The sequence below is a fragment of the Narcine bancroftii genome, chromosome 4 (genome assembly GCF_036971445.1).
Source record: "Narcine bancroftii isolate sNarBan1 chromosome 4, sNarBan1.hap1, whole genome shotgun sequence".
Classification (NCBI taxonomy): domain Eukaryota; kingdom Metazoa; phylum Chordata; class Chondrichthyes; order Torpediniformes; family Narcinidae; genus Narcine; species Narcine bancroftii.
In genome coordinates this window covers 119,698,004-119,710,764 of record NC_091472.1, presented here as the reverse complement: position 1 = coordinate 119,710,764, position 12,761 = coordinate 119,698,004, and positions in this window count along the sequence as shown.

The window sequence follows — 12,761 nt, the reverse complement described above, 5'->3', positions numbered from 1 at the left end:
GTGATGTGCTTGAAAAGAAAGTTACATAATAAATATTAAAATCTGAAAGGTGAATTTAATAATGACTTTCAAATAGGAGTGTAATAATACTTGAAAGGGAAGATTATAGAGTTTAAGGGGAAACGCAAGGAAGGGGAGAGGCACTGGAAAGTTGTTCCAAATAGCCAGCACAGGCATAATCAAGGAAGTGGTCTCAGTGTATCCCGCATCATTCTGTGATGATGTAATCACCCTTGGCATCGCTGATAGATGGCAGATCTTCCACTGATGATGAATGTACCGGGGTTTGCCGGTCAACCTCATGCCCCACATTCCCTCTTTCCATCTAATCTCAGGCCTAATGTTCCTCTGGGAAGCTAGCCAGCAGCTCATTGCTCTGGCACAGGACAGCACAGGGTCTCATCTCCCAGAAGGATGTTACATGTCAATACTTACAAAATAAGAATATTAAAAGATTACATTAAAAATTCAAGAAATTGAAGCTGAAAACCACCAACACTTTCTTAAACATAATAAAGGAAAGTTTAGGGGAGACATTGGGGTAATATTTTACAAAGAGAGTTGGGGATGCCTCGAATGCATTGCCAGGGGTAGTGGTGGTGGAGGCTGGAACAATAGGGGCATTTAAGAGACTTAAACAGGCGCATGGATGAAGGAAAAATAGAGGGCTATGAGGTAGGGAGGGTTTAGTTTTTTGGGGGTAGATATATATAGGTTGGCACAACATCATGGGCTGAAGAGCTGGCAATGCGCTGTAATTTCTACGTCATATGTTCCAAATCTATTTACATGACTTGAAGTTAACCAAATGAAAAGGTCTGTTCAACATTCTATCTGCAACCCTCTCTAACCATTCACTTCAATTGGTCACCAGATAATGGAGAGTAGATTTCCCAGTCTAAGATTTCTGAAGGAATATGTGGTAAGCAGATGGATTCCAGGAAGTTGGTGAGTTGGGCTGTCAGGGTAGTGGTAGACACAGAAATTATTGTGATGTTTAAGAAGCTTCTGTATAGGCATGGGAATATGCAGAAAATAACAGGATGTTTAAGCAGCAGAGATTTAGTTTAACTTGTCATAGGGTGGTGCAGATAACTTAAGCTGAAGGACCTGTTACCAAGCTTCTATGCTCTTCTATGTTCTGTAGAACTTCTGTGTGCTAACATTACCACTGCAGTGCAGGTGCCCTGTGTCAGTTAAGTTAATTCAATTGTTGTAGTTCTTTTTACAAAGTAACTGCTTGGAATTTCAGGGAACGTGTGCAATGAATAAAATATGACAATAAATTCATTATCGGGTGTAGAGCTCGTCGAAAGAACCAAAAACTTGTTGATCCAAACCAAGGCTTTTATTAGCAAAAGACCGGAGCTCTTCACAGGTGGCCGACCAGTCCGGAATGATCCGACCTGGCTAGGGACACAACCCTTTAAGGCCCAAACAATAGGTGTGGCTTAGCTCTCAGCCAATCGCTGTAAGCACAGTCTAGATACAGTAACTATATACACTATGTACATTGGTGATAGATCTGTACTATCACATTCACCCCTTCTTGGAGAATTGACCCTGGGAAAAAAAACAAAAACGAGGGAGAGAATGAAAAGGAAGGGGTAGGTCAAGGACTGTAGCGGTCAGGGGGTCTGACCATCCGGCGTGACCGCCTTGGTGCCGGGATTGGGGTCGCTGGAGTGGTGTCGCCAGCGGGCTCGTCGGGTGCGACTGCTCCGTCGCTCAATTCCCCAGACGTTTTGTCGGCAGGGTGGCCCGGGTCATTGGGGTGCTGTTGGTCCTTCTGTTGCGGCACGGGGCCTGGAGCATAAGGAGTTGGGGGGTTTGCTGGGTCTACCGCGTCCTGAGCTAGGTCCCGCACCGAAACAGTGTCCTCCCGCCCGTCTGGGATCTCCACGTATGCGTAATGTGGGTTCGCGTGGAGTAGAGTCACTCGGTCGACCAAGGGGTCGTTCTTTGAGTGCCGGACGTGGCGTCGCAAAAGGACGGGGCCAGGGACAGTGAGCCATGCCGGTACAGTGGTTCCCGATTCGGATTTCCTCGGGAAAAGGAACATCCTTTCGTGGGGGGTGGCATTTGTTGCAGTACATAGGAGGGAGCGGATGGAGTGTAAGGCACTAGTGAGAACCTCCTGCCAGTGAGAGGTGGGGAGACCTTTAGACCGGAGAGCCAGTGTAACCGCTCTCCATATGGTGGCATTCTCCCTCTCGACCTGGCCATTACCGCGTGGGTTATAGCTCGTGGTCCTGCTTGAAGCAATACCACACTCCAGAAGGTACTGTTGCAGCTCTGCACTCATGAATGAGGACCCCCTATCACTGTGGATGGAATTGGGGTACCCGAAGATGGTGAAAATACTGTGAAGGGCCTGTATCACTGAGGTGGCAGTGGTGTCTGGGCAGGCCACAGCGAATGGGAAGCGGGAGTACTCGTCGATGGCCGTAAGGATATAGGTATTACGGTTGGTCGACGGTAGGGGTCCCTTAAAGTCTACGCTAAGACGCTCGAAGGGGCGGGTGGCTTTGATAACGTGGGAGTTATCCGGACGGAAGAAGTGGGGCTTGCATTCAGCGCACACCGAACAGGCTCGGGTCATGGAGCGGATCTCCTCGACTGTGTAGGGTAAGTTGCGCGCCTTGACAAAGTGAGCAAACCTAGTGACCCCTGGATGACAGAGCGCCTCATGGAGTTTCCGTAGTCTGTCCATCTGTATGCTGGCGCACGTCCCCCTGGAGAGCGCGTCAGGCGGGTCGTTGAGCTTACCAGGCCGGTACAGGATGTCATAGTTAAAGGTGGAGAGTTCGATTCTCCATCTGGCGATTTTGTCGTTTTTTATCTTACCATGCTGGGTGTTGCTGAACATGAAGGAGACCGCGCGTTGATCAGTCAACAGTGTAAAGCGCCTCCCAGCGAGGTAATGTCTCCAACGACGCACCGCTTCAACTATGGCCTGGGCCTCCTTCTCGATCGAGGAGTGTCTACTCTCCGGACCCTGGAGGGTTCTGGAGAAGAAGGCTACAGGCCGACCGGCCTGGTTCAAGGTGGCTGCCAGGGCGAAGTCGGATGCATCGCTTTCGACTTGAAACGGGACAGACTCATCGATCGCGTGCAGCGTCGCAGCAGCGATGTCAGATTTGATTCGATCGAAAGCCGCTGTGGCTTCGGTCGAGAGGGGAAAAGAGGTGGTCTTGATAAGAGGACGTGCCTTGTCGGCGTAGTTTGGAACCCATTGGGCGTAATACGAAAAAAAGCCCAGGCAGCGTTTGAGAGCTTTCTGGGTATGTGGGGGGGGTAAGTCCATTAAAGGATGCATGCGGTCAGGATCTGGCATGACTATCCCGTTCTCCACCACACAACCTAGAATAGCGAGTCGTGTGGTCCGGAAAACACACTTGTCCAAATTGTAAGTCAGGTTTAGCTGACGGGCAGTTTGAAGAAATTTGTCTAGGTTGGCGTCGTGGTCCTGCACGTCGTGGCCGCAGATGGTGATATTGTCCAGATACGGGAAGGTAGCGGTTAGCCCGTTCTGGTCCACCATCCTGTCCATTTCCCGCTGGAAGACCGCGACACCATTCGTGACCCCGAATGGTACCCTGAGAAATTGATATAGCCGCCCATTCGCTTCAAAGGCCGTGAATGGTCGGTCCTCGCAGCGGATCGGGAGCTGGTGGTAGGCCGAACATAGGTCAATAGTGGAGAAAATGCGGTACTGGGCGATCTGGTTCACCACATCCGTGATGCGTGGCAGGGGGTACGCATCCAGGAGTGTGAAGCGGTTAATGGTCTGGCTATAGTCGACCACCATCCGTAGTTTTTCCCCATTCTTGACAACCACCACCTGGGCTCTCCAGGGGCTTGAACTGGGTTCGATGATGCCCTCATCCAGCAATCTACGCACCTCACTCCTAATGAATTGCCTGTTTTCGTAACTATATTGCCGACTTTTGGTGGCCACAGGCTTCCAGCCAGGGGTGAGGTTTGCGAAGAGTGCTGGCGGGGCAATCCGGAGTGTGGAAAGGCCGCAGGATTGGCCCCGGGGCACGAGGGCGGGTTGCTCGGGTGCTTCAGGAGTGGGGTGATGGCAGACCGAGAGGGGGGCGTGGGGTCCCCCAAAGTGTAGGGACACCGTTTGGAACTGACACTGGAAGTCTAATCCCAGCAACACTGGGGCGCACAATTGGGGAAGGACGAATAATTTAAAGTGGGTGACCGTCACGCCCTGTACTTCCAGCGTGGCGATGCAATACCCCTTTATCCCAGTCGAGTGCGACCTCGTCACTAATGAGATCCTCTGGGTAGTGGGGATAATGTCAAGTCCCCAACGGAGGGCCAGATCTGGCTGGATAAAACTGTCAGTTGACCCAGAGTCAAATAAGCAATTGGTGTAGTGTCCATGCACTTTAATTAGTTCCATTGCTCTGGTGAGGGGATGAGAGCATTGCTGGTTTAATGTTATTGAAGCAGTTGACAGGGGAGTTTTGCGCGATGACGTCACGCAACGGGATGACGTCACGCAACGGGATGACGTCACGCAACGGGATGACGTCACGCAACGGGATGACGTAGTCAACGCTCGAGGAGCAGGTTGGAGGACCTCCCGGAAGTGCTGTTGTGGCGGGTGAATGGTAAGTAGTGGGGTTTGTAGTTGCTCGCAATTGGCGGTCGGGCCCTGGCGGTCGTCAGCGATGGACGCTAGGGTGAGCACCTGGTTGGCCGCGGGGGTGGCTGCGGCGGCGGTAGCGTCGGCCCCGGGGGTGTCTGTGGCGGCGGCAGCAGCGGCGGTAGCGTCGGCCCCAGGGGTGTTGGTTTGGATCAACAAGTCTTTGGTTCTTTCGACGAGCTCTACAATTTTATTAGCAAAAGACCGGAGCTCTTCACAGGTGGCCGACCAGTCCGGAATGATCTGACCTGGCTAGGGACACAACCCTTTAAGGCCCAAACAATAGGTGTGGCTTAGCTCTCAGCCAATCGCTGTAAGCACAGTCTAGATACAGTAACTATATACACTATGTACATTGGTGATAGATCTGTACTATCACATCGGGCACTTTGGCAAGATGGTCATAGAGTATGGAAATAGGCCTTTTGGCCTATTTGCTCATCAAGTTGTCCATCTAGTCCATTTGACTGTGTTTTCCCAATAACCCTCTCACCCTTCCCGATCCATGTGCTTGTCCATATGTCTTTTAAACATTGTGATTTTGCCCAACACCCCGCCACCCCCCCCTCCCCACCCCACCACTTCCTCCACTCTCATTCCATGTACAGTCAACTTTCTAGATGAAAAAGTTACCCACAGGACCCTTTTCAATCCTCCTCCCTTCCCCTATATTTTTACTTTAGTTTTACTTTAAATCAGACCTTTTTATCCTTAGTTTTGGTCACAAGTTCCGCTTACTGGCAATGTGGAGACTCGTTTGTGCACTGATTGGAGGGTACATTTGTGTTCACTCACTAAATAAATTTATTTTCTGTATAATAGCCCTGTTGCTATGAGTTTGTCCAATTGCCCAGCTCCTTGCTTGACAATGTGGTTTCAATCAACCCTCTATCCACAGTGTTATGAACTAATAAAATCTTATTAGTACTAATAAAGGAACAGCAATGGAAAATTCACCTGACAATGGTAAATTCAAAATACCATTTTTTATTAAACTATTAAAAACATAACATTTCTTACTTATCTCCAAACTTAACTCTAACTTAATTCCCACTATGTGCATATGTAGATATATGTGTGTGTGTTAAAATCCAAAACGTTACAATTTAATCTTGAGTCTGAAAAGTCCATTTTAAACTTTGGCATCAAAATTTTAAAATCACAGTTCAGATGTAATTATGAAGCACTTTTAAACATTAGGTCTTATGACATCATATAACCATGGGAAAGTGCTAGCAATAAATAGCAATACCAGACAACTTTTAAATAGAGTGAGAAAGTTTGTAGCACTATAGCGCACAATTTATAAATACCGTGGGAAAAAACTATGGCAGATCTGCCCTCCCAGAATGCTGTGCAGCAGAGAAAGAGCTGTATGCCCAGCTGCATGCACGGAGCATTCATGGAGGGGGTTTCTCTGCTGCACAGCATTCTGGGAAGTCAGGTCTACCATTGGTTTTTCCCATGGTCCGCTATTGCTATTTATTTCCTTCCTTTCTCGCTCTCTCTCGCTGCAACTTTCCCATGGCAAAGTTTATACCTTCATTTTAATATTTTCTTCCTTCATGATCCTGCACTCACACAAAAACTTGGCTCATTTTAATCCCACAATTCACACTTGCCTGATTGCAAGGACGGTGTCTGCAGACTCCAAGGATTGTACTTGGGGCCAAGGCCGTCAATCCCCAGTGTGAGATGATGTCATCTGACACTGGAGTTGAGCTGATTTTGCTTTCACACTAGACCCTTTAAAGGCAGATTGGCAATTAATTCCTGGGATCACTTGTAAGTGTGAAAGGGGCTTAAGAAACTACTTCAGCTTTATGTTTCTGTTTTTCCAGATGCATCAACTCTGAAAATAAACTCTCTTTCTGAGTTTCTGTAACTGTAATGTGACCTGTGTGTGACCCTGTATCCAGCCCAAACTAACTTACTAAGAAATAATTAAAGATTAACACAAATCTGTTACAGCAGCAAGAATCACAAAGGTGACCCTTCAGACAGAATCTTGTCAAAACAAAATCTGGAATTCGTCCTGTTTAAATCCAGTCACTTTGCTTCCTCTGTTGGGTTTGGGTTAATTTCCATCATGCACTAATTATTACATCGTGAAACTGTGGCTCCAACCAATTAAATCTATTAAAGGATTAATTCTGCATCAAACCATTCCCACCAGAAATTGGCTGTTCATTTATCTGACAAAAATGATCAAATATCGAGAACCTTCAAGGAAAGACTGGAATACTTCTCTTTAATTACAAGGTTGCACTCGGATATCCCTGCCTGAGCTCTGCATTATCAGAAAATTACTACACATTAAAAAATATTTTTACTTGCAAAAGATTAGAGTGAGGGACAAACAGCTGCAACAAAACTACAGAGTGCATCTGATACACATTCATTGCAACTACTCATTGAATTCTTTAAAAATTATCATTCAACGGAAATCTTATTTGCAGAGTTAATGTTAACATCTCATCGCTCAATTCAGCTCTGACAGAGGTTTTCAATAACAAATATAAACACTTTCTCTTTCCACAGATGTTCTCTTAACTGTCAAGAAACTCTAGCACTTCCTGATTTTATTTCATATTTCTGGCATCCTCAGTATTTTGTTAAACAAAAAAGTTTTCACACCCCATTCCCACGACAACATGTCCATCCATGGCCTCATGCTCTGCCAAATCAAGGCCACTGGTAAATTGAAGGAACAACACCTCATATTCAGTCGGTGCACGCTCCAATCAGATGACATTAACATTGACTTCTCCAGTTTATGTGCAACCCCCTTCCCTAACTCTCTTTCCTGATCCCTCTCTCTCCTTTCCTTCAGCTTCCCACCCCCTTCCCTTTTCATTCAGAAAGCTATCCCCTCCCCATCACTTCTCATTTTTTTTCCTTCTGCCCTCCCACCCAAATCCACCTCTTGCTCCTCCCCTGCCCTTCTTCCCTCCTCCTCCCCCCTTTCTGCTCATTCTCTTGATGAAGGGTTCAAGCCCTCGGTTATACATCTGTCACATTCTGTGTGACCTATTGAGTTTCTCCAGAACTTTTATGTATTTCTCAGTACTTTGTGTTTGTACTAAATGTGATTTCTTGTGAAACCTAAAAAATGGCATCCAAAAATAACTAAACATATAACCAGCCTTAAGGCAGTGTGATTTTGGGGAGTCACGTGATGGAGTAATGGCCAGTCGGGTTGAAACAGCCCTCTCCAGAAAAAAATTTTAAAAGTTTGGAAAAAACAGAACTCAACAAATACAAAACTCAAGAAATAGAAGATAAAGTTACAAAGAACCAGAAGATGGCACCCAAAGAAGAGAAAGTAAGAACAATGGAAAAAAAAAGGAAAATCACTGGAGAAGAAAGAAGACCTTACCTGCACACAAGAGCAGGGAGCTATGGTGGTGAAGACCAGCCGATCTCCGAGGCTGCTGAGTGCCCTGCGGTTGCGACCTCCCAACCGGTGGACTTCAAAAATGGCTCTCGGAGCCAAACAAAACTGCGCAACTGCGCAATCAAAAGATAAAGTGAACACCGGCGGGAGGAGCGGGCAGCTACAATGCGACCAGCTGAGGGATGCCCAGCATTGGGGCGCTCAGCTGGAGCAGACCTACAATCAAGAAAAACAAAATAACGACGAGGAAAGAATCGAGGAGCCGGAAGAGGGCGAACGGCAGCAGGGTGACTGACGACGAGATGATCAACAGCAGGAGACCTGGCCCAACAAAGACATAGCAGTAATTCATCAGAAAGAGCAGAAGAGACACAGATACAATGGAGAGAAGAGGAAAACACAAACACAAGTACAGATACAGAGGAAGAAGAAGACCAAGATCTTCACAGGGAAAAAGAAGGTAAAACAGATAGACAAAATATCGATAAAACCTTTTTTTGGAGAACAAATGAAATCATTAAAAGAATGGTTATCATTAGAATTTAGTGCAATTAAAAGAAAAATGAAAAGAGCAGAACATGAAATGCAAAGTTTAGAACTAGTCATGACAGAAATAGGGAAAAGAGTAGAAAATGTGGAGGAACGGGAAACTGCTGTAGAATTGGAAGTAAATGATTTAAGAGAAAAATTGGAAGAAAGTGACAAAAAAATTAAAAAGAGACAAGAGTTGTTATCTCAGAAAATTGATATGTTGGAAAACTATAGTAGGTGAAACAACAAAAATAGTGGGCCTGAAGGAGGATGAAAGAATTTATAAAAGGATGGATCCCAAAGGTTTTGGGAACTACAGAATTGCATGAAGAAATAGAAATAGAAAGGGCACACAGAGCATTAGCACTGAAACCGCAGTCACATAAAAAACCGAGATCCATCTTAGTAAAATTTTTTAAGATATATCATAAGAGAAAATATACTGGAGTGGGCAAGGAATAAAGTTAGAGAAGAAAATAAGCCATTGGAATATAAGGGACAAAAAAATATTTTTTTACCCAGACATAAGTTTTGAACTCTTAAAGAAGAGGAAGGAATTTAATACAGTGAAAACGATTTTATGGAAAAAAGGTTATAAATTCACGTTAAGACATTCAGCCATACTTAAAGTATTTATACCTGGGGAACAAAACAGGCCATTCTTGATTCTGGAGAAAGCACAAGAATTCACAGGGCGTTTGCAGGATAGAAGAAGAAATGAAAAGGTGTAACAAGAAAGAAGACTGGCAATGGAGTATTTCTTTCTTCTTTGGCTTGGCTTCGCGGATGAAGATTTATGGAGGGGTAAATATCCACGTCAGCTGCAGGCTCATTTGTGGCTGACAAGTCCGATGCGGGACAGGCAGACACGGTTGCAGCGGTTGCAGGGGAAAATTGGTTGGTTGAGGTTGGGTGTTGGGTTTTTCCTACTTTGTCTTTTGTCAGTGAGGTGGGCTCTGTGGTATTCTTTAAAGGAGGTTGCTGCCCGCCGAACTGTGAGGCGCCAAGATGCACGGTTTGAGGCGATATCAGCCCACTGGCGGTGGTCAATGTAGCAGGCACCAAGAGATTTCTTTAAGCAGTCCTTGTATCTCTTCTTTGGTGCACCTCTGACACGATGGCCAGTGGAGAGCTCGCCATATAACACGATCTTGGGAAGGCGAAGGTCCTCCATTCTGGAGACGTGACCTACCCAGCGCAGTTGGATCTTCAACAGCGTGGATTCGATGCTGTCGGCCTCTGCCATCTCGAGTACTTCGATGTTAGGGATGAAGTCGCTCCAATGAATGTTGAGGATGGAGCGGAGACAACGCTGGTGGAAGCGTTCTAGGAGCCGTAGGTGATGCCGGTAGAGGACCAATGATTCAGAGCCAAACAGGAGTGTGGGTATGACAAGAAGACTGGCAATAGCATATACATAAAGATGTAATAACATAAAGTAAAAATAATGTATATGTAAAGATCTAAAGATGGAAAAGAGAAGGGAAGGAAGAAAGGGGAAAAAAAGAGAGAGCTTTGTTAATTGTATAAAAAAGTGTTTTCTGGGGGGGTGCTGGGGGGGAGAGAATAACCGTCACTGTGAAATCAGTTGATGATTGCGAGCAAGATTGCAAAACAAATGGAAAGGGGAGTTGTGGTTGCCCGGCAAGGGCTAAGGGGCAACTCAGAGAGGGTTAAGGTGTTATTGGGTGTGGGGATTGTCTGAGTATTTTATGTTTTAAATGTGTTGTCATAAATTGAGTTTAAAAATGGAAACTTAAAAGACAAAAATGGGGGAAAAAAGTAGATGGAGATGGTGAGGAGGCAGAAAAGAGGTGTAAACAAATACAAGATGGCCATGTTGAACTATAGGACTATAAACATTAATGGAATACATAACCAAATTAAAAGGAAGAGGCTACTAAATTTACTGAAAAAAGAAAAAAAAGATATAGCATTTGTTCAGGAAATGTATCTAACCAAAGTGGAACATAACAAATTGAAGAGAGACTGGGTAGGACACGTAATGGCAGCATCATATAATTCAAAAGCTAGAGGTGTAGCCATATTAGTTAACAAAAATGTACCAATCAAGATAGAGAAGGAAATAACAGATCCAGCAGGGAGGTATGTAATGATAAAGTGTCAGATATACTCAGAATTTTGGAATTTGCTCACTATATATGCATCTAATGAGAAGGATCAAAACATTATGCAAGATATTTTTTTGAAGATTGCAGATACACAAGGAAATATATTGATAGGAGGGGATTTTAACCTTAATTTGGATCCAATGTTGGATACAATTGGACAAAAGTCAAGCAAAAAGAATAAAGTAGCCAAATTTATGGTTAAATCAATGCAAGAAATGAAACTTATGGATATATGGAGGAGACAGCATCCAAAAGAAAAGGAATATTCATATTATCCGATTAGGCATAAATCATACTCAAGGATTGATATGTTTTTGTTGTTGGCTTATATTCAAGGGAGAGTCAGGAAAACTGAGTATAAAGGTAGACTACTTTCAGATCATTCACCCCTGCTATTAGCAATAGAACTGGAGGACATCCCACCAAGAATATATCTTCTTCTTTCTTTCTTTGGCTTGGCTTCGCGGACGAAGATTTATGGAGGGGTAAATGTCCACGTCAGCTGCAGGCTCGTTTTTGGCTGACAAGTCCGATGCGGGACAGGCAGACATGGTTGCAGCGGTTGCAGGGGAAAATTGGTTGGTTGGGGTTGGGAGTTGGGTTTTTCCTCCTTTGTCTTGTCAGTGAGGTGGGCTCTGCGGTCTTCTTCAAAGGAGGCTGCTGCCCGCCGAACTGTGAGGCGCCAAGATGCACGGTTTGAGGCGATATCAGCCCACTGGCGGTGGTCAATGTAGCAGGCACCAAGAGATTTCTTTAAGCAGTCCTTGTATCTCTTCTTTGGTGCACCTCTGACACGATGGCCAGTGGAGAGCTCGCCATATAACACGATCTTGGGAAGGCGATGGTCGTCCATTCTGGAGACGTGACCTACCCAGCGCAGTTGGATCTTCAACAGCGTGGATTCGATGCTGTCGGCCTCTGCCATCTTGAGTACTTCGATGTTAGGGATGAAGTCGCTCCAATGAATGTTGAGGATGGAGCGGAGACAACGCTGGTGGAAGCGTTCTAGGAGCCGTAGGTGATGCCGGTAGAGGACCCATGATTCGGAGCCGAACAGGAGCGTGGGCTCTGTATCACTTATCTTTGTGAGGTTTTTCAGTTGGTTGTTTTTCCAGACTCTTTTGTGTAGTCTTCCAAAGGCGCTATTTGCCTTGGAGAGTCTGTTGTCTATCTCGTTGTCGATCCTTGCATCCGATGAAATGGTGCAGCCGACATAGGTAAACTGGTTGACCGTTTTGAATTTTGTGTGCCCTATGGAGATGTGGGGGGGCTGGTAGTCATGGTGGGGAGCTGGCTGATGGAGAACCTCACTTTCCTTCAGGCTGACTTCCAGGCCAAACATTTTGGCAGTTTACTCAAAACAGGATGTCAAGCGCTGAAGAGCTGGCTCTGAATGGGCAACTAAAGCGGCATCGTCTGCAAAGAGTAGTTCACGGACAAGTTTCTCTTGTGTCTTGGTGTGAGCTTGCAGGCGCCTCAGATTGAAGAGACTGCCATCCGTGCGGTACCGGATATAAACAGCGTCTTCATTGTTGAGGTCTTTCATGGCTTGGTTCAGCATCATGCTGAAGAAGATTGAAAAGAGGGTTGGTGCGAGAACGCAGCCTTGCTTCACGCCATTGTTAATGGAGAAGGGTTCAGAGAGCTCATTGCTGTATCTGACCCGACCTTGTTGGTTTTTGTGCAGTTGGATAACCATGTTGAGGAACTTTGGGGGGCATCTGAGGCACTCTAGTATTTGCCAAAACCCTTTCCTGCTCATGGTGTCAAAGGATTTGGTGAGGTCAACAAAGGTAATGTAGAGTTCTTTGTTTTGTTCTCTGCACTTTTCTTGGAGCTGTCTGAGGGCAAAGACCATGTCAGTAGTTCCTCTGTTTACGCGAAAGCCGCACTGTGATTCTGGGAGAACTTTCTCGGCGACACTAGGTATTATTCTATTTAGGAGAATCATAGCGAAGATTTTGCCTGCAATGGAGAGCAGCGTGATTCCCCTGTAGTTTGAGCAGTCTGATTTCTCGCCTTTGATTTTGTACAG